At 43.1% G+C, this 27,415-nt stretch overlaps 1 long non-coding RNA gene across 10 annotated transcripts; it reads right to left on the bottom strand.

Moving 5' to 3' along the window:
- Nucleotides 1–16,209: 16,209 nt before the first annotated feature.
- Nucleotides 16,210–20,252, bottom strand: LOC125540108 (uncharacterized). 10 transcript variants are annotated; one of them, XR_015602888.1, is made up of 7 exons: nucleotides 19,673–20,248; nucleotides 19,403–19,596; nucleotides 18,928–19,005; nucleotides 17,943–18,621; nucleotides 17,114–17,191; nucleotides 16,666–16,756; nucleotides 16,210–16,501 (listed from the first exon to the last, which is right to left on the bottom strand). It is a non-coding gene; the product is annotated as an uncharacterized LOC125540108 (long non-coding RNA). The 10 variants fall into 10 exon arrangements; XR_015602887.1 differs by lacking the exon at nucleotides 17,114–17,191 and having other exon boundaries at nucleotides 17,943–18,104; nucleotides 18,513–18,621; nucleotides 19,673–20,246; XR_015602885.1 differs by having other exon boundaries at nucleotides 16,666–18,621; nucleotides 18,928–19,022; nucleotides 19,673–19,741; nucleotides 19,825–20,252.
- Nucleotides 20,253–27,415: the final 7,163 nt, after the last annotated feature.

The following is a 27,415-nucleotide window of genomic DNA, read 5'->3' as shown; positions in this document are numbered from 1 at the left end:
CAACAGCACTATTGGTCTCTTTGAAGCATAACACTGGTGAATATACTCAAAGCACCAAGCTAGACAATCCAGAAAAGACCTGGATTTAATAAACCCATATTGGTTTTTATGAATACAGGAAAGGATGACCTTCTGCAACCTGTTTGCCAAAAGTTTAGTGAGGAATTTTAAACAGGTATTTGTCAAAGATATTGGCCTGTAATCATTCAAACCCTCAGGTGAAAGCTTTTTTGGGATCAAGGTTATGAGAGAACTGTTGATACACTCCAAATCAAGGTGCCCCTCAAACAACTCTTTGACCAGTTGATGAAAGTCATCTTTAATTATGTGCCAACACTTCTTAAGAAAAAGACCAGTGAAACCATCTGCCCCAGGTGCTCTATCAGGAGGCATTTCCTTAATAACACAATCAATTTCCTGCTCAGAAAAGGGCTTGGTCAAGTCATCTAGTCCCTAAACCTTCTTAATAATATTTGGCATATCAAAATCCATTTGTTTTTTATTTGTGCAACCAATCCTCTGCTTGAACTCCTGCAGAAATAATCCAGCAATTGATGCATGATCAGAGGTCACTTGCCCATCATCAGAAGTTATACTAGAAATAGAGTTATTCCTGTATCTCTCTGTGGCCATGGCATGGAAAATTTTGGTGTTTTCCTCTCCCACTTTAATGTTTCTAATGGTACATCTCTGCTTCCAGTAGATAAATTGCAACCTTAGAGTTTCCTCCAAGTGTAACTTTACTATTTTCCTAAAATTTTCCTCAGGCCCAGACAAAGGCCTTAACTCCTCAAGACCATCCAGACAAAGAATTACTTTATTGCAGTTGGAAATTAGAGCCTTGACGGTAGAAAGGCTAATGTGCCAGTGTTTGAGTGCCTGCCTGAGAGCTTTGAATTTTGCGGATATTATAGCAGCAGAAGATCTCTTATGAACTGGTCTATTCCAAGATTCACTGACACAATCAAGAAAACCAGGCAAATTAGTCCAGTAATTTTCAAATCTAAACACTTTGGCCTTGGGAATAGTGGTTTTGATTTGCACTACACAAGGCACATGATCTGAAGTGGTTCTAGCCAGGGGAAGGACCATAGTGTAAGGAAAAGAACATGTCCATGAAGGGGTTGTAAAAAACCAATCAATTTGTTCAAGCAAAGGAGCAGTTTGCATATTTGTCCAAGTGTACCTTCTGCCCTTGATAGGTAATTCAATTAAGCCCAGATGCCCAATAACCTCATTAAAGATGAACATGTCATTAATATCACCACCTGGTTTATTCCTATTATCCATTGATCGCATGAAATTGAAATCACCCAGTAACAGCCAGTTAGCATCATCAGGGATAGTTATATCATGCAACCAATTAATAAAATTATCTCTAGCTGGATTTTGACAGGGTCCATAGACTGAAACTAGAGTCCAGGTTTGGGAGTTATGAACAGACATGAACTCCACCATAATACCAAAACTATTGGACTCAATTAGCTTCCCAGCAAACAAAGCAGTATTCCATACGACTAACAACCCAACCGAGGCTCCAGACGAAGGCACATGGATAAACTGATCAAAACATCGTGGACAACACTTACGGATGAAACGCTGATCAATGACCTCACATTTTGTTTCTTGGAGGCAAACAATGGAACAAGCACTCTCATCGATTTTCTGACGAACTGCACGCTTTCTGTCATTTGAATTCAGACCTCGCACATTCCAACAGAGAACTTTCCAATCTCTAACATCATTGTGATTCATTACAGACCATAATTAAGTAACAGCAAAAGACTGTCACATAATGACAGTACCAGTTCAGCCAAGGGATAGCATAAAAGTTCAGACAAAGCCTAAAAGATAAGTGCAGATAAATGGTTTTCACAAGGGTTAACCATAAACCCCACCAAATGAAATGATCAGCTATCATTGGAGCTAGGAGGAGCAGAAGACTTGCAAGAAGAAGCCTCAAGCTTCTCCTTAGTGAGCTTCTCCGGCCCAATGCCGAGGCGAAGGCCAACCTGCTGCAGCACATTGATTGGCATGGGCGGCGGCACAGTAGGTTGATCTGCATCGTGAGGAGGAGCCCGCGGTAGTTCGCCTTCCACAGTAACCTTGCGCTTCTTCTAGGGCTTTGCTGCAGGTTTCTTCATAGGGGACTTGGCTGGAGTAGAATGCCTGAAGCCATCACGTAAGGCTGAGAGCCTGGCATTGCGCCTAACCTCAGACTCAACAATCACAGACTTTGGTTTACGAGCATGAGCTGGACGCTGACTTGGGGCTGTAGAGAAATTAAAGGCATACATCTCAACCGCAGACAACGCTGGGTCAACCATGACACAATCCTCAGCAACATTGTCAAAACAAAGTGCACGAGCAACAGGAGGCTTCCTTGGAATATTTACCATCCGACGAATAGGTGAAGGATGAAAAACCAGCTTGTTCTTCATAGCAGAGTAAGAAAAAGATAACTCCCAAGAGCGCTTAGACAGTAGAACTGGTTTGAAAGGACTGAAGAACTGTAACCCTCGAGGAATGTGCATTGTATCAAAGACTGGCATCATACACTGAAAAGATCTTGTCCATTGCATTACCGGAGGAAGCTCTGGTCTGAAAACTGTCAGAACTTGACCAACAACAACGTGAGGCTGGATCAGAGGAGGCACATAAGCTGCCACAACACCTTGCTGATTATTGACAGATCCCTCAGTAGAATCAACAGGCCCCGAGTTCTCTAAAACCACTGACTCTTGAGAAGCAGGTAGTGCTTCATCATCATGAATCTCCTCAATAATGATATTGTCATGCTGGTTATGAGGCTGCGGATCATCATTATGAGCATGAGGGTCCTCATTCCAACCCAGCTCTGGAAACTCAAGCATGACAAAGTTAACATTTTCAAAGTGCATGTTCGCGGGCAACGGATGAGGGTTTCCATTGAAAGGCATCGGATCTTCATCAGCTGGCATAATCTCTGCAAATTTTGCAGAGAGCACATAGATAGGTGCTGTCCAAGAAAGATGCGTAGCTCCAAAGTCTGCATACTCACGATAGACAACATCCCTAGGTACTTGCTGAGGGTTTGGGAAAGAAACATAAACAAGAGTCCTGACTAGCCGCGGATCATCCTGATGCCAGATATGAAAACGACCAAAGGTGCTAACTGCCTCAGAAATATGCTGTGTTGTGCGGTAGTCCAAAGGAACACCTAACATCATAATCCAGCCCCTACGAAAACTCTAAATAGCTCTGTGATTGATGCCTTGATCATGAGGAACAAACCGAATAAAGTGACCATTGCCAAGATCATAAGGAGGATGATTTATAATGGCATGCCTAGATGCAGGAGATCGGAACTCAAACAAACCAACACCCTCAATCCATTGCTGATCACTAAGAACGTCACGGTGAAGCTGAGTCATCACAAAGTCACTAACCAGTTGCCTGAAGTGATGGATCTGTCCGGGTGGCGGCGGAGGCTCAACAAAGCCAATGGCAAACTGCTCATGGCGACGGTCCGGCGCAATGGCTGGAGAGTACAAAGTCTGAGGCACGCGGTTTGGCCCTCCATCGATGAACTCGAACCCTGGTGGAAGGAACTCAAGAGGATCCGGTGGAAACTTTGCCATGGCTTGCTTTGGTGGAGGTGGAGCAGGTTGGTGGTGCACGGGAAGTGGTGAAGACGTGATGTGACTAGTCTGCGCCGGCGCGTGGGTCGTCTCTATACCCGAGGAGTCCCTAGGCGATGAAGTAGTAGGCTGACTCGTGGCGGGCATGGGAACCAACAGTGGAGATTTTTCTGGATTTTGTTTTGTGTGTTTAACTCTCCAAACATAACCATTATCTTGGGCCCAATTAATGCAATCCCGACGACGATGACCATAACGTGAGCAAGCCAGGCAAACAGGACAAGAGACCGACAAGTGGCCCCGCTGGTGACAGTTGGAGCAAGTTAGAACTCGGTCCACCATGTCATTGACCATCTCATCAAACAAAACAGCAGCTTCCTGAGTAGAAGGAATGTCCATTGGCTGGGTGGTGGGCTGTAGTCCGTCATTGAAGGCTGGCCCAACATGGGATGCAGGAGAATCGAGAGCAGATGAGAACAAACTAACCGCCTCAGGTGAATTCCGTTGAATCCGCGGCGGGTCAACAGAACCGAAATTAATCGACGGAGAAGCAACAGTCCACTGGAGATTCATCGGCGGCGATGGTCGAATGATCAAACGCTCATTTGCCGGGACAACATATCCAGCATCAGAAAGAGTATCAATACAATCTTGTGTGGCCGGATATCTATAACCCTTGCATGCATCATAGCTTTGGAACGTTGCAAAAGACATTTTCTTTTGCACAGAACCAAAAGATCTAAAAGAGCACTTAGACGGTGGTTTATGCATAGCGATCATCCCAAGCGCCGCCCGTCTCTTAGATGGGCTAACTAAGATCCATTCCGCATCACTTTGCAACTTCCAAAGTTTAAACTCTCGAACCCAATTTGGTCCTCCACGGCCCCAAAGATTAAAATAACATTTTAATTGCGGGCAAGCAAAAGATCGAAGATCAACAATACAGAAACCAACTTGCTTGGAAGAAACGTTGAAGGAATAAACCTTGTCACGTAAGCATGAGACACCCAACTCGATCACAGATCCACCAACAGCAGCCTCTAGAGCCGCCGCCACAGAATGATCATCAAGCCTGAAAACATGACGGCTAAAGGACACCACCAACGTGAAGTGACCTGTGTCCTCCGTAGGGTGGACCAAAAAACCAGTAGATCTGAAAACTTTATCCGCAAACTCCAAACCCTTGGAGAAGTCCAAGCCAAGAGTTGATCCCGATGAGAAAACCATGACCCCTGAGTGAGGGGGAGACGCCGGAGAGATTGGTAGGGAAAGATTAGGGTTTTAGTGGTGGTGGGAGGAGATCGCCGGAGGTGGGGTGGGAGGTGGGAGGTGGGAGACGCCATTCTCAGATTGATGTACCTGGATATGATATTTTGGAGAATTACTTTGGATGTCTTTTCTGTTGTATTTGTGTGTGAACTTGTTAGTATGCCTACTGTGGGCTATAAAACGCAAGTCTCTTATAAAAGTAATGTTGTGTCCAATTTATGTTTTCCCTTCTAACCACATTATATATATTTATATTATTACTATTATCGTATATTTTATAGATACTTATATATACATTATAAAAACATCCCAACTTATAAAAGTAAATGTTTAACGGAAGTTGGCAAAGAAAATCCTGGTTGTTTTTGACTCAAAGGCAAGGAAAATCCTGGTTGTTTTTGACTCACAGGCAAGGAAAATCCTGGTTGTTTTTGACTCACAGGCAAGGAAAATCCTGGTTGTTTTTGACTCACAGGCAAGGAAAATCCTGGTGATTGCGAAGATTTTAAGGACCAATTTAATAATAACGCGCTCATTTTTATTTTGAGCAATAACTCGCTAATTTCTTAAATATATATATATAATGTGCCTCTCCGGTTTATTCTTTGATACTAATTGCTCCTTCTAACATAACATTATACGTATATATAATGAGCCCACCTAATACGTGTATTTCAAGGAAGTGCAAATGGGCTGGGATTTCTTAGAAAATATAAATGGGCCTGATTGACGCGAAATTATTTGTTCACCCAGCCCAGCAAATGGACTGTACATTCTAGAAAACATGGGTTAAATATATGCCACATTTTGCAGGCTGACATGTGGGCCAATAGGTCGAAGCCTACGCAGGGCATTGTCAACTTGGTCAACAAATGATTGTGTCATCCACAGCCATTGGATTCATATCCAACAGCCGGCATGCACCTTCAATCTCTCGTCTTCTTCCTCCAGCGTCGCCGGGACCGCCTGGTCCTGCCTCCGGCGGCTAGCGGCTCTGCTTAGGACGCATCGCTGTGAAGCGCTACCCCATCGCCGGCCAGGCTATCCCTCCACCCCTCGACACCTCCTGTTATTCTCCACAGACTACAGCCCCACGCTGCAATAGAACCAGTTATAACCCTTCTCCTCCTCTCAATCTGCGACTCCACTGCCGCGTTTTCCCATCTCCGAGTCGTTCCCGTCCGGGGCCTCGCCGTCGTCCACCGCCTTGTTGCGTTCGGTGCGGCGTGGTCAACAAACGAGAGTCATTGGAAGAGGACTTTACGTGGAGAGCCTGATGGCTGGAACCCACGAGGTCCATGGTCACACGCAAGGAAATTTCCTCCTTATTAAGATGAAAAAAAATGTTTCCTCCACCTGACAGCTGGGACCCACCGACTGTATCTTCGCACGGAAGGAAGTGCCTCCTTGTTTTGCGAAAAAAATTATTCATCCCGTTGATAGCTGGGACCCGTCAGATTTGGTGACTGACTTGTGGGCCTACTAAGCGGACGTGTACGCACGGCTTTGTCAACTTAATCAACAAATGATTCTAGCAGCTGGACCGTTGGATGTTAATCCAACAGCCGTGCTCCTTCTTCAACCTCTATTCTTGCTCCTGTCTCCTGTGGGCGGCACCGCGGTTGTGCTGCCGCGCACCCGAACCAATGAAGTTTCCCACTCCTCTCCATCTGCGACTCCACTGCAGCTTAATAAATAGTAACGTCTAACTGAGCCAGTTAGTTAGATGCATACACTTGGTGTAGTAGGATCTTTATTTAGTTTGATGCATACACTTGTTCTTTTTTGGTAGCCCTTTTGTAATGATGGCTGATGTTTGGTTTGGAAGAGAGAGCTGCGTCTTCACTCTTCTGGCCTGCTTACTGCTTCTGTTGCACCCCCAGCCCTGGTTGCTGCTGCTGTTTTCAATGTACAATTAGTAATAAATTTCGTCTGTTGGTTGAATAAATGTGTCGTTAGAACGACAAACACAATGTTTTGGAAGTCGTTGCATGGTTCGATCCTTTAGTGCCCCGTACCGTACGTAGCGCATACTATTTATCGTACGGAGCACATTTTTTTTGAAACTCGGAACACACTTTCCACTTGTTGATAACATGCAGCCCACTGATGAAGGCCCAATAGAGAAGCCCATAATTAACTTCAAGGGAGGCTCTCACATGAATCTTGCCCAGGTACATGCTCATGGTCCCCTAAACATAAATACGTAAATAAATAAATAAATAAAGCTAAATGCTCATGCACCAGTTCTTTGGGAAAATAGGTAGCCCAGTATTTCTTTTTGAAGAATACCCAAGCTAGGCCTATTTGTTTTCTCCGAAGTACTGGGCTGCAAATCTTTCAAGACGAGGAGGGATGCATTCCGGCCTGTCTTAAGAGTATGGTCAATGTCTGTTAAAAGTAATATCAAAAGGGGTTGAAAATTCCAAAAAAATTATAGCAAACAGGATATAAGTTTCTTTTTTTGTTTTTGTTCCTCACTGATATCTTATACGTATTTCATTGGATTTAACATGACATAGTACTAGTTTATTTTTTAATTTGTTTTACTATGGCTATTAATTTTTGGATTAAGAATATTTCGTTCCCCAGCAAAAATTTGCGAATTTTCAAAATTTCCCACATATTTAGTTAATTTTATGACCCTGGTACTGACCAGAAAATGGCTAGCAATTCTAAAAATGGAAAACGGGCTGCAATAAATTCCGTATGAATTAGAAAATGAGTAAAAATTATAAATATAATAGCAAATGGGCTGTACACGCCACGGATTTCGAGGCTGCCTTGTTTACGCAAGGCTTTGTCAGTGAACACACGATTCTAGCAGCAGTTAGTGTTGGATGTCCATCCAACGGCTGATGTGCTTCTTTAATCTCTGATCTTCCTGCTCCAGCCGCCTAAACTAGCGCCGGCGGGACTGCCTGCTCCCTCCTCTTGTGGCCCGCTATGATGCCGCGCAGGCTTCCCCGGCCCACCCTACTCCCTCCACTGGCCTGGCCACACGCAATCAACTGCCTCCTTATTACGCGAAAAAAATGATTCCTCCCACTGACATCTGGGGCGCACCGGTTGGGAGGCTTACCTGTGGGCCTACTAAGTTGACGCGTACACAGGGCTTGTCAACTTAGTCAGCAAACGATTCTAGCAGCAGTAACCGTTGGATTTGAATCAAACGGTCCTGCTGCTTCTTCAATCGCTGCTCTTCTTGCACCAGCCGCCCAAACCAGCGCTGGGGAGACCGCCTGCTCCTGCCTCCAGTGGCCGGCCGTGCTGCCGATGAGGCCTCATCGCCCCCTACTACTCCCACCGCTAGCCAGGCCCTGCGGCGAAGGCAACCTCACACCGCAGCCGAACCAGTGAACGCTCGTACTCCTCTCCGCGTGGGCATCCAGTGCCGCGTCTTCTGTGGCTCCGCGTCGTCCCCTTCCTAGGCCTCGACGTCGTCCACCACCTTGGTGCTCTCGGCGCGGCGTGGTCAACATGGTCAACGACATTCCTTCGGAAGAGTACTGTACGTGGAGAGGCTGACAGCTGGGTCCACGGCCACAGCCCAGTTTTTTGTGATTTGCCAAGTAAGTCACTTTGCCAGGCCTGTTGGGCTGCAAATCTTTCAAGACGAGGAGAGCTTTCATTCAGCTGGCCGAGAAAATGGCCCATCAGTAATGAGAAATGGGCTGTACATTTTTAAAACACATCAAACCGGCAATTAGTTTCAAATATCTTTTTTCATTTCGAGATTTGACATTACATTAATTTTTATGCGTGGAGAATTTGTTGGATTTTATATTGATATACATTTATTTTTAAAATCAGTTTGAATGTGAGTTGAAATTTCGGGATTAAAACAGTTCGGACCGCACCAAAATATGCAAAATTTCGTATAATTTTTTAACCGTGGCCACAATATGGGCTGTAATGCTAACAAAAAGAATATGGGCTCCAAAAAATCCTTAATAATTAGCAAATGGGTTGTAAATTATTAGAAATAATGGCAGATGGGATGTATGCTATTTCCCACAGATTTGAGGCTTTGCTAAAAAAAGGTTGACGCACAAGCAGTGACTGTTGGATGGCCATCCAACGGCCGTCGTGCTTCTTCAATCTCTGCTCTTCCTGCTCCAGCCGCTCAAACAGGCACCGGCAGGACTACCTGCTCCCTCCTCCCCATGGCCGGCTCTGCTGCCGCACAGGCCTCACCGCCCCACTGTACTCCCATCACTGGCATAGGCATCCCTCTACTCACCCACACCTGTTGTTATTCTTTGGCGACGGCAGACGAACCAGTAAACCCTCGTACAGTCGTACTCCCCTCCGCGTGGGAAACAACTACCGAGTCTTCCCTGCCTCCGTGCCGTTCCCTTCCTAGGCCTTGCCGTCGTCCACTGCCCTGGTGCTCTCGGTGCGGCCTGGTCAACGTGGTCAACGATCGACATGCATCTGAAGTGGACTTTAGGTGGAGAGGCCGACAGCTGGGTCCACGGCCGCACGTAAGGAAATGCCTCCTTATTACGCGCAAAATAATGATTCTTCCACCTGACATCTGGGACCCACCGAAAGGGCAACTGTATTTCGTGAAAAAACGTTACCGCCGCTGACAGCTCGGACCCACCAGCTATATCTTCGCACGCAAGGAAGTGCCTCCTTATTACGCACAAAAAAATGAATACTCCCCCTGTTAGCTAGGACCCAGTATAGTGGTAGGCTGACTTGTGGGCCTACTAAGTTGACGGGGACGGAGGGCTTTGTCAACTTAGTCAATATGCACGATTCTAGCTCCAGTGACCGTACGATGTCCATCCAACTGCCGTAGTGCTTCTTCAACCACTGGTCTTCTTGCTCCAGCCGCCCAAACCAGCGCTGGTCGTGCCTCGTGCTCCTGCCTCCCGTGGCCGGCTGCGATGCGGTGGAGGCCTCACCGACCCTACTACTCCCACCGCTGGCCAGGCCATCCCTCTACTCACCCACACCCCCTGTTACTCTGCGGCGACGGCAGCCTCACACCGCAGCGAACCAGTACCCTCGTACTCCTCTACACGTGGGCATCCACTGTCGCGTCTTCCCCGGCTCCGCGTGGTCCCCTTCCTAGGCCTCGCTGTCGTCCACCGCCCTGGTGCTCTCGGCGCGGCGTGTCAACGTGGTCAAGGAATGGCTTCCATCGGACGTGGACTGTATGTGGAGAGGCTGACAACTGGGTCCACGGCCGCAGCAAGGAAGTGCCTCCTTATTACGTGCAAACTAATTATTCATCCACCTGATAGCAGGGACCCATCAGACGGGCCACCGTATTTCGCCCCCCTGACTGCTGGGACCCACCAGCTACATCTTCGCACGCAAGGAAGTGCCTGACAGTCGGGACCCACCTGGTTGAAGCATACGTAGCGTTGTCATTCTAGTCACGAACATGTACGTATATATATATATTGGTCGATGTAGAGGCGCGCACGTGTCGTAATAGAGGCGCGCACGTAGCATCTACACGTACGTACAGCAGCAGGGTGCAAGAAATAAAATACGGCCACATATGTGTACATACGGGCAGGGTCTCGAACGCCTACTCGCGCATACGTACGGCGAGGGCTCGTTGACATGGCTGGGTCAGAACGGAGAAACAGCATCGTCGTCGTGTTCATGGGGAGGCAACGGAATGCGTCGTGTTCATCGGGAGGCAACGCGGCTGGGTCAGAACAGAATGCGTGGTCGTGTTCATCGGGAGGGCTTGGACGGAAGAGGCGATGGAAACGAGGCCTGGCGTACCGCACAACGGAGGAAACGGACCTCCTACGGTCGAAACGGGGGTCCTGTTGATCGGGAGGGGTGTGGCGTACCGTAAAACAGAGGAAACGGACCTCCTACAGTCGAAACGGGGGTCCTGTTGATCGGGAGGGGTGTGGCGTACCGCAAAACGGAGGAAACGGACTTGTGTTGGAGCGCTAAGGTCGAAACGGGGGTCCTGTTCATCGGGAGGGGTGTGGCATACCGCAAAACGGGACTCCACGGGATACTGTTCATCTCCACCGTCGACCCCCTCCAGCCTCCACGAGCTACTGTTCATCCACCGTCGACCTCCTCCAGCCTCTACCTGTGACTGTTCATCCACGGGCTCCTGTTCATCCAGCCTCCACCGTGCGCTACTCCACCGGCTACTGTTCAACCACCCCTCTCCACGGGCTCCTGTTCAACCACCCCTCCACGGGCTACTGTTCATCCTGCCCTCCACCATCTACTATTCATCCTGCCCTCCACGGGTGGTCCTGTTCATCCAGCCCTCCACGGGGTCCTGTTCATCCAGCCCCAACCGGCTCAATCGATCGGGGTCCTGTTCATCCAGAGGCAACACCACGGGGTCATGTTCATCCACCCCCATCGGGAACTATTCATCCAAATACCCCCCGCCCCCCGCAACGCTCATTGTTCATCCAGAGGCAGCATCGATCGGCTTCAGTTAGCAGCAGTAGCGAAGGAATCACTCGATCGGGTTCAGTTAACAGCCATCGATCGGTCGCTCGGGTTCAGTAACGCGTAGCCTGCAGTGCAATCGCTCGGGTTCAGTTAGAGCCCAACGCCTCGCTCGGGTTCAGTTAGAGCCAACGGCTCGCACACACGCGCGTACGTGTACGAGAGAAACGCGCATCGCTCGGCCCCCGACCTCCCACCGTAACCGGGAACTCCCCGAAATTTTCCTCCCCCTCGCTTCTACCATGGTTTTTTCCGTCATGGACGGCCCATAGAATGTCATGCAGCTACGTCTCCGGCCCGCCCAGGACGAAAAGCCCATTTTCTGTCATGATTTTTTGTCATAGAAGTAGGAGCCCACCACATCTATGATGATACCGGGTTTTGTCACAATTATCATCATAGAAGTGTCATATGTATGACAGAAATTTTTTTCCTTCGGCCCAAAATGTCATGGATGTGTTTTTTTGGTAGTGGTGTGAAGGACTTTTTGGTCAGTGAGACCTCGTATTCCCACAATCAGGGCATGGACCACACATAAAACCATTCTGCTTGTTTGCCTCAACCACTTCGAGAAAATTATGCACACCCTTAATGTACTCGGAGGTGTGTCTGTCACCGTACATCCATTGCCGATTCATCTGCGTGCATTATATATAATTATGTGTGTCAAAAACCATTACAAAACATACAAGTAAGAAAAGTCAATAATAAAAGTAAGAAAAATTAGACAAGTAGCTATCTAATCATACAAGTAAGAATTAACAAGAGGCTCACCACGATGGTGCCGGCGACGAGATCGGTGTGGGCGATCGACGGCGGTGAAGACGGGGACGGGACGTGATGGCCCGGTAAACCTAGACAAATCTTGAGGAAAATGGAGCTTCGAGGTCGAGCTTCGAGAGGAGAAAGCTTAACTAGTGTGGTTCGGGCATTTCATCGAACACCTCATGTGCATAGGAGGTGAGCTAGAGCACCACAAAGCTCTCCCCTCGCCGGCCAGCAAAAACAGAGCAGTGTGAAGTGCTCTGCTCGCCGGCGGGGGTATATATAGGCAACTCATTTGTCCCGGTTCGTGGTATGAACCAGGACTAAAGGTCGTCCTTCTGTGCTGGTTCGTGCCACGAACCGGGACCAATGGTTGTGGGCCAGGAGCGAGGCCCATAGGTCCCGGTTCGAGCCAAGACCCGGGAGAAATGGGCCTGGACGAACCGGGACCAATGCCCACGAGGCCCCGGCCGGCCGCCTGGGCTCAAGAACCAGGACAAATGCCCCCATTGGTCCCGGTTCATGGCAGAACCGGGACTAATGAGCTGGCTAGGCATCAACCAAAGCCCCTTTTTCTACTAGTGGGGGTAGGGCGCGCCTCCCTCCCTCGTGGAAGCCTCGTGTCCTTCCCGGACTGCTTCTTATTTTTCTATTTTTCTAAATATTCTAAAACTGAGAAAATTTTCCCTTACAACTATTTTGAAGTCGGTTTACTTACTGTACCACGTACCTATTCCTTTTCAGGGTCTAAAACATTCTGGAAAGTGTCCCTTATGTATTCCTCCGGGGTTACGGTTTCTATAATATTAGTTTCAACATTTATTGGATTACCTGAGATATAATGTTTGATTCTTTGACCGTTCACCACCTTCGGATTTGTGCCTTCGAAGTTGTTGATTTTTATGGCACCGGAATGATAGACCTCCTCGATAACTTAAGGACCTTCCCATTTAGAGAGAAGTTTTCCTGCAAAACATCTTAAACGAGAGTTGTATAATAATACATAATCGCCTACATTAAACTCACGTTTTTGTATTCTTTTATCATGCCATCTTTTAACTTTCTCTTTAAACAACTTGGCATTTTCATAAGCTTGGGCTCTCCATTCATCAAGTGAGCTAATGTCAAATAACTTCTTCTCACCGGCAAGTTTGAAATCATAATTGAGCTCCTTAATGGCCCAATATGCTTAATGTTCTAATTCAAGAGGTAAGTGACATGCTTTTCCATAAACCATTTTATACGGAGACATACCCATAGGATTTTTATATGTAGTTCTATAGGCCCATAATGCATCATCAAGTTTCTTGGACCAATTCTTTCTAGATCTGTTAACGGTCCTTTGCAAAATTAATTTAAGTTCTCTATTACTCAATTCTACTTGACCACTAGACTGTGGGTGATAAGGAGATGCAATTCTATGATTAACATCATACTTAGCAAGCATTTTACGGAAAGCACCATGAATAAAATGTGAATCACCATCAGTCATTAAATATCTAGGGACTCCAAACCTCGGAAAAATAACTTCTTTAAGCATCTTAATAGAGGTGTTATGATAAGCACTACTAGTTGGAATAGCTTCTACCCACTTAGTAACATAATCAACAGCAACTAAAATATGTGTATATCCATTAGAGGCAGGAAATGGTCCCATATAGTCAAAGCCCCAAACATCAAATGGTTGAATAACAAGTGAATAATTCATAGGCATTTCTTGACGTCTACTAACATTACCTATCCTTTGACATTCATCACAAGATACGACAAACTTACAGGCATCCTTGAAGAGAGTAGGCTAATAGAAACCGGATTGCAATACCTTATGTGTAGTTCTATCTCTAGCGTGCTGTCCTCCATAAGCCTCAGAGTGACACTTGCGTAGGATCTGTTCCTGTTCATGCTCAGGTACACAACGTCTAATAACACCATCTACTCCTTCTTTATAAAGATGTGGGTCATCCCAAATTTAATGCCTTAAATCATAGAAGAACTTTTTCTTTTGCTGATATGTGAAAGTAGGTGGTATAAATTTAGCAACTATGTAATTAGCATAATCAGCATACCATGGAGCAGTACGAGAAGCATTTATGACATCTAATTGTTCATCAGGAAAGCTATCATCAATAGGTAGTGGGTCATCAAGAACATTCTCCAACCTAGACAAGTTGTCTGCAACGGGGTTCCCAGCTCCCTTTCTATCAACAATATGCAAATCAAATTCTTGTAGCAAGAGAACCCATCTAATAAGTCTAGGTTTAGTATCTTTCTTTTCCATAAGGTATTTAATAGCAGCATGATCAGTGTGAATAGTTACTTTAGAATCAACAATATATGGTCTGAACTTATCACAAGCAAATACAACTGCTAAGAATTCTTTTTCAGTAGTGGCATAATTTCTTTGGGCACTATCTAGAGTTTTACTAGCATATTGAATAACATTTAATTTCTTATCAACTCTTTGCCCTAGTACCACACCTACAGCATAATCACTAGCATCACACATAATTTCAAAAGGTAAATTCCAATCAGGTGGCTGAACAATAGGTGCATAGATTAATGCTTTCTTAAGTATTTCAAATGCCTCTACGCAATCATCATCAAAAACGAATGGTATATCTTTTTGTAATAGATTAGTCAGAGGCCGAGAAATTTTTGAGAAGTCCTTAATGGACCTCCTATAAAAACTGACATGACCAAGGAAACTTCTTATACCTTTAATGTCCTTGGGACACGGCATCTTTTCAATAGCATCAACTTTAGCTTTATCAACTTCAATACCTCTTTCAGAAATTTTATGCCCCAAGACAATGCCTTCATTAACCATAAAATGGCACTTCTCCCGTTTCAAGACAAGGTTAGTTTCTTCACATCTCTGCAAAACTCGATTAAGGTTGCTCAAGCAATCATCAAAAGAGGATCCATAAACGGAGAAATCATCCATGAAGACCTCACAAATCTTTTCACAAAAGTCAGAGAATATAGCCATCATGCATCTTTGAAAGGTAGCAGGTGCATTACATAAACCAAAAGGCATACGTCTGTAAGCAAAAGTACAGAAAGGGCAAGTAAAAGTGGTCTTAGATTGCTCATCAGCTGACACAGGTATTTGAGAGAAACCAGAATAACCATCTAGAAAGCAAAAATGTGTATGTTTGGATAATCTTTCTAACATCTGATCAATAAATGGCAAAGGGTAATGATACTTTTTAGTAGCTTTATTTAATTTGCGGAAATCAATTCCCATCCTATAACCTATAATAATTCTTTGTGGGATCAATTCATCTTTATCTTTAGGAACAACAGTAATACCTCCCTTCCTTGGGACACAATGGACATGACTTACCCACTCACTATCAGCAACAGGATAGATTATACCTGCCTCTAGAAGCTTCATTATTTCTTTATTTACCACTTCCTTCATCTTAGGATTTAACCGCCATTGAGGATCAGCAATTGGTTTGGCATCTTTCTCCAAATTTATTTTATGTTGACATAGAGTGGGACTAATGCCCTTAAGATCATCAAGAATATATCCAATAGCAGCACGGTGCTTCTTCAGAGTTTTCAATAATTTTCTTCTTCCTTCTCTAAACACTACACCACAACACTACATCCCTAACAGCTAGGTTGGTCGGGAATACAAGTTCCCCCAACAGACAGTCAGTCGGGAAAGAGTATTGCCGACCGACACCGTCTGTTGGGGAAAGTCCAGACGGGAAAACCCTTTCCCGACCGACATATCTTTCCCGACCGACTGTTTGTCAGCTATGGTGTATCTTTCCCGACCAACTGTCCGTTAGGGTTGCCGTGGGCCTTTCCCGACTGACAGTCTGTTGGGGTTGTCATGGGCCTTTCCCGAGCGACTATTAGACAGGGTAATATTTCCCAACCAACAATCCGTTAGCGCAGCCAAGAGATTTCCCGACCGACATTCTATGGGGCCAAGCATTAGCCTTTCCTAGTATGACAAGGTATGTTTTGCCGACCAACATCTGTTAGCCCTCCCATAGCTGGATTTCACGTTACCAACAGAATGTCCATCAAGTTACATATTCGTACATAACAGTAACATGCATCATCCAGCAATATTAATCCAGAACCAAACAGTAGTAACACACATTCATTAATTTTCACATATAAATAGTTCATTTGTTATGAACCAGTGACCAGCCAAGTTTCCTATAAATAAACTAATGTAACTAATTAAATAGAGGAAACATGATAGTTCATTCTCTAAGAGTAAAAGTTCATCACTGCCTTGGCTCCTTGTAGTGGGCAACTACTACCCATCCTCACAGCTTTCCAGCAAGATCATTTCATCATTCTCGCACTTGACATCAAAGCCTTCATTCTTCATCCTATTGGAGAACATTCTCCAGCTTGAACATCTGCAAGTCAAAATACCCGATAAATATTCCGCACCAACTACAGACCATTATATTTTCTCTAAGCTACCTTCAACATCATTTCATACCAAAGCAACTGAAGAGAATTCATTACCACTGAGACAGGAAAAGGGGTACCCTTCTATAAATTTTAGAAGGGCGCATACCTTTAGCACACCTCTTTTGTGTTTCCTATATCCTGAGATACAATGTATCCTGTCTATGTGCCCATGGGGGATAACTACCTACATGCCATTCCTACATAAATGAAAGGAGTAAGAAATCGGATGATTAAGAAAAAGTAGCAACTGATTAAGAACAGGTAGCAGCGAAAGCATTTGCTAAGCATCTGCAACATGATAAAGGATATTTCAATTAGCATCATGAGGCTTGCAGAGTACAGAAACCAACTACCATTGCAAACATCAGCACACAAGAAGCAGAAAAAAAACATTACAAACATAACTACACCAGTATAAAACAGAGCTCACTGGAATATAAGTAAAACTAAGAAGTTGGCAAACACAGAAATAAATCTAAAAAGGGGAGAGAAATCATGCAGGAAGAAGTGAATATGTTCAAGAGACCCTAGAGAGAGAGAGAGAGAGAGTTCACCTTTTTCTGATTCACAAATGCATAACACTTAGTTTTTTGCTGTATCGCTTGCTTTATGAACTAATAATCCATCTATATCTGTCATAGGAACTAAAGATATCATTTCTGTTGGGGTTTGGTACTACATATTGTGTTGCTAATATAGTAATGCTAATGAAGGCCATTTGTATTTGGCATTTTATTATATGAACATGACAACAAAACTATCGCTAGCAGAATAGAAACTTGAGTAAATTCTCATTTCAGAGATATGGAAGTGATCATGTTCAGTGGTTCGAATTTTTAGTCAAAAAATGTGAAGAATAGTTCTGAAGTTGTTTCCATGTTCATTTGCGTCGATGTACACCCAGAATTCAGCAGACAACAACATAGCAAGGTTGACAAGCAGAACACCAGCAAGATCTAACATAGTTTCACATCATTTCATTTTTCAGCTAGATATGATGCACACTACAAAGCCAGAACATAGAAGCTGCACATGGATTACAAAGCTGTTGTTATTTAGTGCACCGGTTGTTATAGTGGAGTTTCAGTACAATAAATATCAAAATTACATAGTTATACAAGTGTATTAATTAGCCATGCATAATAATACAAGTCCTTTAATTGGAAGCACTCCAATGCTCACATGTAAACAAAGAAGCTTTGGAATCCATAAAGTGAGCATTTTAGCAAGGACAACACCCACTAGCAACTAATTGTTAATTTGGAATGTGAACATGAGTAAAACCATGATAACAGAACAGGCCAAGAGCGACTAAGTAAATGATTTGGTCTTTTCACTGGACATCGAAACTGTACATAAAGACAAGGGAACATGGCAGAATACCGTGCCACTAGATGAGAACAAAATAAAGTCAAGGAAGCTGCTGTCCATTGGGTGATACAACATAGAATCAATTGTGCAACATTTTCATCAACCCGTGCATACTCCCTTAATCATAGTTGTAGAATAAGACCATATAATTTAAAAGAGTTCCCTTTAGATATCCTGCATGAAATATTACAGGACAATGGTTTGCATTAATGACACTTCCAACAAATATCTTAATATACATACATCGGAAATTTAACCACAGACAGTACATATAAAATACGTTGTGTATTTCACTTCATAGGATTTCTGTACACCACTGATCATGATCTTACAGTATGCACATATACCTCTTAATTTCTCTAATCACATAGTAATAAACTTACAGTGGAAGGGATACTAAACAGAGTTTTCAGAGAAAATAGCGATGAAATCCACAATTAGTACTTCTGATAACATTAGATGAGAGAGAGAGAGGGAGAGAGAGAGAGAGTAGTGCAGTTTTTATTTTGTCGCACAGATGCATGTGCGAGTGTACTTGTCTAGGAAATTAATTTTAAAAAATGACATAGTTCTTTTGATAACCTTCTACGCCACGCTTTAACCCTTGGGGTGCTCGCTCTTTGTCTCGATGGCAGCCTTCTTCACAGCCTTGATATAGTGTTCCCTTATTCATGAGTTACGCTAGCACCACCTGCTCATTGGAACACATATACTCATCATGATGGTCTCTTTGTGATACAGAAAAAAAATTGTGGGGATATTGCTCAGATTCAGAAGGCATTGTATATATTTTTTGACTTAATTTTTATTTATCATACTTTCTTACATGGAAACAATATATTTGCGCATAGTATAAGTTATATGTACAAAGCATAGTGAAAAGGTTCAAATAGCATAAGACTGTTATAATCAATATGCATGATTAAAGAAGCATACGTTCACCTATTTTTCTCATATAATTTTCAAATTCATCAATAAAAGCTATAGAAAAGCTAACCTTGCCTGACCAAATACAGGTCAAATTTGGAAATTGTTCTGTTCATCCCATCCTCTCCTTGCTTTGGATGCCTCGTAACTATGCTCATACACATGCTAAGAAATTAGCTCAAGTTAACCTATATATTTTAAAGAACCAAGAGAACCATGCAACTGAGTGCTGCAAATACAGTACATACAAATGTTTTTCTTCATAAATAGTGGCATATTATTGCTATTACCATTATCTTTTCTGAGAAGCACAACAAAGACATAAAAGTTAACCGTATAACTTATTTAAGTTTACTGAGCATCATAATATGACCAACCATGAGATTAATTATCTAATGCTATATATGTTTTTCCACATGTTTCAGATGCCCTGAATCATTCCCGAAAAAGAAGATGTCCTAAATCATAGAGGCCACTATATAACATATTTAGCTATCCAGATTGCCAGATCTACAAAATCAACTAGTAGATGGTCAATCACTTACCACGTGCAATTTAATCGTCCCAGCTTAACATGCGTACAACAGTGGAGGCAGCTCATCTGATTAGAGATCCGACTATGCCTAGGGCGGCGCATAGTTTGGCCCCTGCTGCATAGGGAGGCAGCGCCTGGGTCTGATTAGAGAGCCACACATGGAGGCACATGAGCACGTCTGCACGGGCGCAAGTGTAACAATCCCTGAAGGTAAAAGAATCAGCAGATATCATCTAAACAAACAAAATCAAAATTAGCAGCCTCCAGGATGCAAACTAACCTGCAATAGTTCAAGTGACAGCAGCCTTGTCTTAGTAGCAATCTCGTCACTTTCTTCTGCCATGCTCATCTAGGAGGATGGGACGAAAAAGGTGAAAGATGAACAGGTCATACTCTAGTCAAGTCTCTCTTTTTGCAAGGAGGAACGGGAACCTGGGAGTCGAGGTAAGTGCCGGAGTTGATGACGCCGCTCGCCGGGATCCCAACCCTGAAAGCTTCCACGAGAGGTAAGCACCAGCGCCTCCAGGGAGTGCTCCGTCACGGCGCCCGCCCTGTCTCCCCCGTCTGCAGCAGGTTAAGCCCCGTCGCTCCTGGGATCTGCAACAAATTAAGCCCCAGATCTGCACGGCGCCCGCCGGGACGACGACGAGGTGAGGAGAGAGCAACTGGGTTGAGCAAAGGGTTTGAGCGTGTGGGGGCAGCAAGCCAGCAGGGTAGTGCGGGGGGCAGGGTAGCGCGGACGCCGGGTGGAGAGGCCGGCGGCGGGTGCCCATGGCGGCGCGCGTGGGGAATGAGAAAGAGGCTAGGGATTTGCCTCTCCCGTGCGTCGTGAGTAATGTGTTGTGGGGAAACATTTCGCGGGCTTTGGGCCAAAAGGGGGCGCTAAAATTTCTGTACGCGCGCTGGCCCATTTCCTATAGACCGTTGGTCGGGGTTATTTCCCGACCGATGTATGGATGGGTGTTAGAGCTTTCCGGACCCATCGTTTGACAATAATTGTGCTCACATTCCCGACCGACTGTCCGTTTCTATTTACAAGTTTTCCCGACCGATTGTTCGTCACAAGTTTTTCCAACCAACAGTCGGTCGACGAAAGTGACTTTTCCCAACAAACGTTTGTAGGGAATGTAGTGTCATGGTGTAGTGAAAAGGTTAGCACTAATAATAACAGGATATATCTTCTTTTCATCAAGATAAGCATATTTAAGAGTATCAGGCAATGGTTTGAGTTCAAACACGGGATCACCCTTGGGTGGAGGGGGTCCCCTAAGAGTTCAACAGGCAAGTTGTGTTTCAGAATAGGTTCCTGTTTTAAGAATATTTCATCTATTTCCCTTCTTTCGTTTATAAACATATCATTTTCATGGTCTAACAAATATTGTTCTAAAGGATCATTAGGAGGCACAGCAATAGAAATAAGACCAATAAATTCATCTTTACTAGGAAATTCCTCTTCTCGGTGTTGTCTACGAAATTTAGAAAAGTTAAACTCATGAGTCATATCACCTAGACCGATTGTGACTACATCCTTTTCGCAGTCTATTCTATTAATAACAATGTTTAAGAAGGGTCTACCAAATATAATGGCACAAAAATCTATCTTGTGGGGAAACAAGAACAAGAAAATCAGCGGGATATTTAGTTTTCCCACACAAGACTTCAACGTCTCTAATAATCCCAACGGGTGAAATAGTATCTCTATTGGCAAGCTTAATAGTAACATTAATATCCTCTAACTCAGCGGGTGCAATATCATGCATAATTTCTTTATATAAGTCCTGAGGTATCGCACTTGCACTAGCACCCATATCACATAAGCCATGATAACAATGATCTCCTATTTTAACAGAAATAACAGGCATGCCTACCACAAGTGTATGTTTATCTTTAGCGCATGGTTTAGCAAGTCTAGCCGTTTCATCACAGAAATAAATAACATGCCCATCAATATTATCAGACAAGAGGTCTTTAACAATAGCAATAGTAGGTTCAACTTTAACTTGTTCAGGAGGTGTATAGGTTCTAATTGCTTTTACGAACCACAGTTGAAGCTTTAGCATGATCCTTCATTCTAACAGGGAAAGGTGGTTTCCCAATATAAGCAGTAGGAACAATAGGATCATTATAAGTGATTCTCTTTTCTTCAACTTTAATAGGTGTAGCTACTTTTACTTCTATGGGAGGATGATATTTAAACCACTTCTCCTTAGGGAGATCAATGTGAGCAGCAAAGGATTCACATAAGGAAGCTACTATCTCAGAGTCAAGTCCATATTTAGTGCTAAATTTACGGAAAACATCGGTATCCATAAAAAATTTAACACAATCAAACTTAGGAGTTATACCTGGCTCCTTACCTTCGCCGAGGTCCCAGATTTCAGAGTTGCATTTAATTCTTTCCAATAAATCCCATTTAAATTCAATAGTCTTCATCATAAAATAGCCAACACAGGAAGTATCGTGCATGGTTTGATTATTATGAGAAAGCCGAGCATAAAAATTCTGAAGAATTGTTTCTCTTGAGAGGTCATGATTGGGGCATGAATATAACATTGATTTAAGCCTCCCCCAAGCTTGAGCGATGCTTTCTCCTTCGCGAGGCCAAAAATAATATATATAATTGCGATCACGATGAACCAGATGCATAGGATAAAACTTTTGATGAAATTTCAATTTCAATCTTATATAGTTCCATGATCTCATATCATCACATAGCCTATACCATGTCAATGCGTCTCCTTCCAAAGATAAAGGGAAAACCTTCCTCTTAACAAAATCTCCGGATATACCTGCAAGCTTAAATAATCCACAAACTTCATCCACATATATTAGGTGCTCATCAGGATGTGATGTTCCATCTCCTGCAAAAGGTTTAGCTAGCAGTTTTTCCAACATACCCGAAGGAATTTCAAAGCAAACATTTTCAATTTCATTTTCAGTTTAAGTAGGTTCATTAGGTTGAGGAGCAACTCTTTGCTCAACTGGTCGGGGTGAAGATACCCCAAACAAGCATCTCAGAGGATTACTTTCCATACTAACAAGTGATAGTAAGTTTCAGCACACTATATAATTTTTTCCTTACGAAAGGCGCTTCACTCCCCGGCAACGGCGCCAGAAAAGAGTCTTGATGACCTGCAAGTATAAGGATTCTATCGTAGTCCTTTCGATAAGTAAGAGTGTCGAACCCAATGAGGAGCAGAAGGAAATGACAAGCGGTTTTCAGTAAGGTATTCTCTACAAGCACGGAAATTGTAGGTAACAGATAGTTTTGTGATAAGATAATTGGTAGCAAGTAACGAGTAACAAATGTAAATAAAGTGCATCAAGGTGGCCCAATCCTTTTTGTAGCAAAGGACAAGCCTCGACATTTTCTTATATGACGGAAAACGCTCCCGAGGACACATGGGAATTATCGTCAAGCTAGTTTTCATCACGTTCATATGATTCACGTTCAGTACTTTGATAATTTGATATGTGGGTGGAGCAGTGCTTGGGTGCTTCCCTTACTTGGACAAACATCCCTCTTATGATTAACGACACTTGCAAGCATCCCAGCTACAAAAGAAGTATTAAGGTAAAACTTACCATAGCATGAAACATATGGATCCAAATCAGCCCCTTACGAAGCAACGCATAAACTAGGGTTTAAGCTTCTGTCACTCTAGCAACCCATCATCTACTTATTAATTCCCAATGGCTTCCTCTAGGCCCAAATAATAGTGAAGTGTCATGTAGTCGACGTTCACATAACACCACTAGAGGAGAGACAACATACATCTCATCAAAATATCGAACGAATACTAAATTCACATGACTACTAATAGCAAGGCTTCTCCCATGTCCTCAGGAACAAACTTAACTACTCACAAAGCATATTCATGTTCATAATCAGAGGGGTAATAATGTGCTTATATGATCTGAACATATGATCTTCCACCAAATAAACCAACTAGCATCAACTACAAGGAGTAATCAACACTACTAGCAACCTACTAGCACCAATATCGGACTTAGAGATAAGAATTGGATACAAGAGATGAACTAGGGTTTGGAGATGAGATGGTGCTGGTGAAGATGTTGATGGAGATTGCCCTCTCCCGATGAGAGGAGCGTTGGTGATGATGATGATGGCAATGATTTCCCCTTCCCGGAGGGAAGTGTCCCCGGCAAAACAGCTCCGCCAGAGCCCTAGATTGGTTCCGCCAAGGTTCCGCCTCGTGGCGGCGGAGTCTAGAAGGGAAATAGATGAAATATTCTTTAAACAGGAACCTATTCTGAAACACAATTTGCCTATTGAAATCCTAGGGGATCCTCCTCCACCCAAGGGTGATCCCGTGTTTGAGCTTAAACCGTTGCCTGATAATCTTAAATATGCTTATCTTGATGAAAAGAAAATGTATCCTATTATTATTAGTGCTAACCTTTCAGAGCATGAAGAAGAAAGATTACTGAAAACTCTGAGGAAGCACCGTGCAGTGATTGGATATACTCTCGATGATCTTAAGGGCATTAGTCCCACTCTTTGTCAACATAAAATAAATTTGGAAGCGGATGCTAAACCAGTTCGTGACCCTCAACGACGTTTGAATCCTAAAATGAAAGAAGTGGTAAGAAAAGAAATACTCAAGCTTCTGGAGGCAGGTATAATTTATCCTGTTGCTGATAGTCAGTGGGTAAGTCATGTCCATTGTGTCCCTAAGAAGGGAGGTATTACTGTAGTCCCTAATGATAAAGATGAATTGATTCAGCAAAGAATTATCACAGGTTATAGGATGGTAATTGATTTCCGCAAATTAAATAAAGCTACTACGAAAGATCATTACCCCTTACCTTTTATTGATCAAATGCTAGAAAGATTATGCAAACATACACATTATTGCTTTCTAGATGGTTATTCTGGTTTCTCTCAAATACCTGTGTCGGCTAAAGATCAATCAAAGACTACTTTTACATGCCCTTTTGGTACTTTCGCTTATAGACGTATGCCTTTTGGTTTATGTAATGCACCTGCTACCTTTCAAAGATGCATGATGGCTATATTCTCTGACTTTTGTGATAAGATTTGTGAGGTTTTCACGGATGACTTTTCCGTCTATGGTTCCTCTTTTGATGATTGCTTGAGCAATCTTGATCGAGTTTTGCAGAGATGTGAAGAAGCTAATCTTGTCTTGAATTGGGAAAAGTGCCACTTTATGGTTAATGAAGGTATTGTCTTGGGGCACAAAGTTTCTGAAAGAGGTATTTAAGTTGATAAAGCCAAGGTTGATGCTATTGAAAAGATGCCATGTCCCAAGGACATCAAAGGTATAAGAAGTTTCCTTGGTCATGCCGGATTTATAGGAGGTTCATTAAGGACTTCTCTAAAATTTCTCGGCCTCTGACTAATTTATTACAAAAAGATGTACCATTTGTCTTTGATGATGATTGTGTAGAAGCATTTGAAATACTTAAGAAAGCATTAGTCTCTGCACCTATTGTTCAGCCACCTGATTGGAATTTACCCTTTGAAATTATGTGTGATGCTAGTGATTATGCTGTAGGTGCTGTTCTAGGGCAAAGAGTTGATAAGAAATTAAATGTTATCCATTATGCTAGTAAGACTCTAGACAATGCTCAAAGAAATTATGCTACTACCGAAAAGGAACTTTTAGCAGTTGTGTTTGCTTGTGATAAATTCAGACCCTATATAGTTGATTCTAAAGTAACTATTCACACTGATCATGCTGCTATAAAATATCTTATGGAAAAGAAAGATGCTAAACCTAGACTTATTAGATGGGTTCTCTTGCTGCAAGAATTTGATTTGCATATTGTTGATAGAAAAGGAGCTGAGAACCCAGTTGCAGACAACTTATCTAGGTTAGAGAATGTTCTTGATGACCCACTACCTATTGATGATAGCTTTCCTGATGAACAATTAAATGTCATAAGCACTTCTCGTAGCACTCCATGGTATGCTGATTATGCTAATTATATTGTTGCTAAATTTATACCACCTAGCTTCACATACCAACAAAAGAAAAAGTTCTTTTATGATTTGAGACATTACTTTTGGGATGACCCACATCTTTATAAAGAAGGAGTAGATGGTGTTATTAGACGTTGTGTACCTGAGCATGAACAAGAACAGATCCTACGCAAGTGTCACTCCGAAGCTTATGGAGGACACCACGCTGGAGATAGAACTGCACATAAGGTATTGCAATCTGGTTTTTATTGGCCTACTCTCTTCAAGGATGCCCGTAAGTTTGTTTTGTCTTGTGATGAATGTCAAAGAATTGGTAATATTAGTAGACGTCAAGAAATGCCTATGAATTATTCACTTGTTATTAAACCATTTGATGTTTGGGGCTTTGATTATATGGGACCTTTTCCTGCTTCTAATGGATATACACATATTTTAGTTGCTGTTGATTACGTTACTACGTGGGTAGAAGCTATTCCAACTAGTAGTGCTGATCATAACGCTTCTATTAAAATGCTTAAGGAAGTTATTTTTCTAAGGTTTGGAGTCCCTAGATATTTAATGACTAATGGTGGTTCACACTTTATTCATGGTGCCTTCCGTAAAATGCTTGCTAAATATGATGTTAATCATAGAATTGCATCTCCATACCACCCGCAGTCTAGTGGTCAAGTAGAATTGAGCAATAGAGAGCTCAAATTAATTTTGCAAAAGACTGTTAATAGGTCTAGAAAGAATTGGTCCAAGAAACTTGATGATGCATTATGGGCCTATAGAACTGCATATAAGAATCCTATGGGTATGTCTCCGTATAAAATAGTTTATGGAAAAGCATGTCACTTACCTCTCGAACTAGAATATAAGGCATATTGGGCTATTAAAGAGCTCAACTATGATTTCAAACTTGCCGGTGAGAAGAGGTTATTTGATATTAGCTCACTTGATGAATGGAGAACCCAAGCCTATGAAAATGCCAGGTTGTTTAAAGAAAAAGTTAAAAGATGGCATGATAAAAGGATACAAAAGTGTGAGTTTAATGTAGGTGATTATGTGTTGCTATACAACTCTCATTTAAGATTTTTTGCAGGAAAACTTCTCTCTAAATGGGAAGGTCCCTATCGAGGAGGTCTATCGTTCCGGTGCCATAAAAATCAACAATTTTGAAGGCACAAATCCGAAGGTGGTAAACGGTCAAAGAATCAAGCACTATATCTCTAGTAATCCTATAATTGTTGAAACCAATGTTATTGAAACCGTAACCCCGGAGGAATACATAAGGGACACTTTCCAGAACGTTCCAGACTCCGAAAAGGAATAGGTATGTGGTACGGTAAGTAAACCGACTCCAAAACAATTTTTAAGGCAATATTTCTCCGTTTTGGAATATTTAGAAAAATAGAAAAATAGGTAGCAGTCCAGGGAGGACACGAGGCCTCCACGAGGGTGGAGGGCGCGCCCTACCCCCCTGGGCGCGCCCCCTACCTCGTGAGCACCTCGTGTGCCCTCCAGACTCTGTTTTCTTGCATGATACGTATTTCGGTCGGTAAAAATTCATTATATATTCTCCCGAAGGTTTTGACTCCCGTATCACGCAAATATCTTTTGTTCTCCTTTCGAGCTGTTTCCGTTGCAGATTTGAGGATTCTGAAGACTCGATCATCCTTCTATGAGGGTGAGCCTATGCCATGGAAGGAGGACGACAAGCTTGCATCATCAACAACACCTCCACCGCCAATAACAAAGAAGGAGACATAATCACATGGGTATGGGCACTCCCCTTGGCAACTGCCAAGCTTGGGGGAGGTGCCCCAGTATCGTATCATCATCACAACTCCTATCTTTACCGTTTTTCTTAGTTCGATCCTATTAGTAGTATCTTGATTTAGTAGAATAAAGTCATGGCATGATCTAGTTTTGAAGTTTTGCTTTATGATCCCTCTATGCAATCGAGTCCGTGAGCTATATTTATATAATAAAGACTAGTGTTGAATCAAGGGCTTGATTACTTTGCCATGATCTTGAGTGAATAAAAGAAAAGAAACAAAGAGTTCATATTGG

This window comes from Triticum urartu, chromosome 5A (genome assembly GCF_056163025.1).
Source record: "Triticum urartu cultivar PI428250 chromosome 5A, HENAU_Tu73, whole genome shotgun sequence".
NCBI classification, from domain to species: Eukaryota; Viridiplantae; Streptophyta; class Magnoliopsida; order Poales; family Poaceae; genus Triticum; species Triticum urartu.
This window is presented reverse-complemented; position numbering and strand designations above follow the sequence as displayed.